The following is a 3,899-nucleotide window of genomic DNA, read 5'->3' as shown; positions in this document are numbered from 1 at the left end:
GTGGCGCTCCCCCTGTGGGAGCACACTGACCACCAGGGGGCAGCTCCTGCATTGAGTGTCTTCCCCCTGGTGGTCAGTGCACATCATAGCAACTGGTCGTTCCGCCATAATGGTCGCTTAGGCTTTTATTATATAGATAACTCAAAAAGCACATTTGCTTGTTAAGTTACTAGTTGAAGTTAAACCATAATGTCATGTTGGCATTCTTATTTATCAATTTGGGTATCATATATAATATGTTACTTAAATAGGTCTTAGTCTGTGTTTAAGAGAGGATGGCTACTATCTGATTAATTTTCACTCCCAGGTTGGGGAAGAAAACAACCATTGGTGTGGGAATAAAAACTTATCTTTCACCCTAGCCAGGTTGGCTCAATGGATAGAGCGTTGGCCCAGGTTCAATTCTGGTCAAGGGCACCTACCTTGGTTGTCGGCCCAGTCCCTGGCCCTGGTCAGGGTCCAGGTGTGTGCGTGCGGGAGGCAACCAATCAATGTGTCACATTGATGTTTCTCTATCTCTCAGCCTCCCTGCACTCTCTCTAAAAATCAATGGAAAAATATCCTTGGGTGAGGATTAACAAACAACAACAACAAAAAACAACAACCTTATTACCTTTCATTAATCAACAGTGGTGGGCAAATGAGAGCAGGAGAAATCTTGCTAATACAAACCTTCATGACAAAACCTGAGCCATAGTTTATCTGGGCTACACACAGCGATGATCTGTGCTTCACTTCTAACCTGTAGGTAGCATTGAAAAATCACTAAAGGTAAAAGAATATGGTCTCCAGCCCTGACTGGTTTGGCTCAGTGGATAGAGCGTCGGCCTGTGGACTCAAGGGTCCCAGGTTCGATTCTGGTCAAGGGCATGTACCTTGGTTGTGGACACATACCCAGTAGGGAGTGTGCAGGAGGCAGCTGATCGATGTTTCTAACTCTCTATCCTTCTCCCTTCCTCTCTGTAAAAAATCAATAAAATATATTTTTAAAAAAAGAATATGGTCTCCAAAAGGGTAGAGAAGAAAAAACCATCTCTTTAAAATTCTGCCTTAAAATTTTCCTTCCACCCTATTTTGCTGATAAAAATCCTCCTGCATTAGATGAAACACACACTCACTCACACACACACACTAAAAAATCAGAAATAGAGCAGAGATTCAGCAGAAAACAAAGTGAAAAGGTTAATTACTTTTCCCAATTTTATTTTTAAGGTGAGATTTTAAGGAAAGTAACACTCCGTTGTTCTTTACTACAATCAGGAAGAAACATTGATATGTTAACTACCCTCTTTGCCTCTCATGCTGAGGTGTGATTAGCAAAGTATTTTCAAATTTTCAAATTGTTTCCATGAGATAATAATTCCAGCTCTATGATTTCCTTAAATGCATTTAACTTGGCATGGATTTAATGTTGTTTTTTTACCAGGAGCAATCACATTGTGTGGTCATTAAATTTACAAAACAGATTTTCCTAAAAGTAAGCAAATAAAGACTCTATTGAAATTCCTTGACACTCAAGCTCTCTTTTCAGTTTACCTTTGTCTTACTCCCTCTACTTCTTTCTCTCTTTACATCTCCCCATTTTTCCCTTTCACTTTCTACTTTATTCTTTTCCTTTTCAAATGGCTAGATTACCATAAACATCTTTTCCTTCACACACACACACACACACACACACACACACACACACACACACACACACTATTCACCCCACTGCATCTGCTACTGATTGGTTTCTTTCAAAAGGACAAAGGGTCAGTTAGAGGAGCCATCCTTCAGTTTGCATGTAGAGATCTGCCAGACTAGCTGAAATGGGTAGAAGCAACTGTCATTACAATTCTGCAGACAATTAAATAATTGGATCCATATGTGCTAGCTTACAGGCTTTTAAAATGAAATTAACTTCAACACGGAGTTCTGATTTCTGTAAGAAAGGACACACCTACAATTATTAGTCTAGTTTACTTCCTGGAAAGCAGTATACCAATCTCTTATAGAGACTTGTGCTTATGTTATAGCAGAGTTTTGTGCCTGTGTTATAGAGTCATTGGATGTTTTAAAGCTATTCAGAAGAAAATAGTAACCTCGCTTAAAAATTAAATTCCTATAAGTACATACATACATAAAAACAAATTCTCTACATGTACATATTTCTATAACCATTATATTTCTATAATGGTCTATAGCATTTGACTGGCAATTCAGCGGAGTCAGAAATCTAATGACTTGTTCATTTGAAGGCAAGAGCATAAAGAAAACTTAAAATAGATTTCATTGTAAATATTAAGGAAGGCTCCACAAAGTTTCACATATGATAAGGATTGTTTTATTCTGAAGCTGTGGAGAGGTAGCTAGCAACTCAGAACAGGAACTCTGGGGCCTCACTGTCTGGGTTTAAGCCCTACATCTGTTTACCAGCTACGCAATCTTGGAAAACTATCGCATTTCTCTATACATATGTTACCTAATTTATAAAACAGGCATAAGAGGGTTATTATAAAGATTAAATTAGTAAGTAAAATTCTTACACTAACTTTTGAAATATAGTAGGTGATACAGAGAGGATCTTCCACATTAAACTTACTTCTAACAAGAACCGTTACTGGTGCACAGTTGTTCTATTACTAACTTGCTTTGGCCTTCAGCAAGCGATTTAATGCCAGTTTTCTCATTTGTATAAAGGAAACAGATTAGACTTCATTTCTAACTTTATAAATGTGTATTTCTTAGACCTTTTATTGTACTTCAATAGCACATAAACTAGTTTAAATATTGTGTGTGTGCCTGACTAGTGTGGCTCAGTGGTTGAGCTTCGACCTATGTACCAGGAGGTCATAATTTGATTCCTACTCAGGGCACATGCCTGGGTTTCAGGCTTGGTCCCCAGCTGGGGGCGGGTGTGTGTGTGTAAGAGACAGCTGATCAATGATGTTTCTCATCAATGTTTCTATCTCTCTATCCCTCTCCTTTCCTCTCTCTCTAAAAATCAATAAAAACATGTATTTTAAATAGATAAATATTGTGTGTGATATGGACTTAGCAGTCACAGTAATTGATTAATTTATCACAAACATTTCTAGTTCAGGTGCCAAATTTGAGGATTGCAGAGGTAATAACATAATAATAAATAATAATAAAATACCCCTTCCAGCTGGGTCAAGACGCTGACAGAGAACTGTATCCAACATTCTTGTTAAATATCCCATGTGGGCGCTCACTGCAGAAAGGACGGCTTTGAAAATTGCTCTTGACTAGTTATCAGAAAAAAAGTCAAGCAAAGTAGAGCAATGCTAGACAACTGGGCTGAGCATCCTGGGATAACACTAATTGGACTGGATTCTCTGGGAAAGAGAAATGATATTTTGCAGGATGTTACCAGGGAGTGAAATAAGGGTCAGGGTTGAAAGGATGAAATGCTGGGAAATTGATCAACAAGGTTTTCTGTACTTTGTCAACCATATGTCAATTAGCATGCTACCAACCTAGCGTTCTATTTTAGACATGGATGCTTTAGGCTTATATTTTTCTTTCTCATAACATGCAACGAAATCCCTGCATGTACTAAGTGTTTTCATTTCATGTTTATTAAGTGAGTTAAGGAAACCTCTTACATTTTCAGTCAAAGGAAATTTAAATAGAGCCAAAAATTAGGTTTTCAGAGAACTTAAGAATCTGTAAAGCTAAAAACTAAATATCTCATTTTTAAAATGAAGGATCTGGTAAAATAACCTGACCAAATCCATAAGAAATAGTGATAGGAGCCAAACCTAAAAATTCAAGTTGCCTGACTCCTAAGATCATGTTATTTCCATTAGACCAGTGGTCGGCAAACCACGGCTCACAAGCCACATGCGGCTCTTTGGCCCCTTGAGTGTGGCTCTTCCACAAAATACCACGTG

Source organism: Myotis brandtii, unplaced genomic scaffold, assembly GCF_000412655.1.
Source record: "Myotis brandtii unplaced genomic scaffold, ASM41265v1 scaffold136, whole genome shotgun sequence".
NCBI lineage: Eukaryota > Metazoa > Chordata > Mammalia > Chiroptera > Vespertilionidae > Myotis > Myotis brandtii.
The sequence above is the reverse complement of the archived record's forward strand: the minus strand, read 5'-3'. Positions refer to the sequence as shown.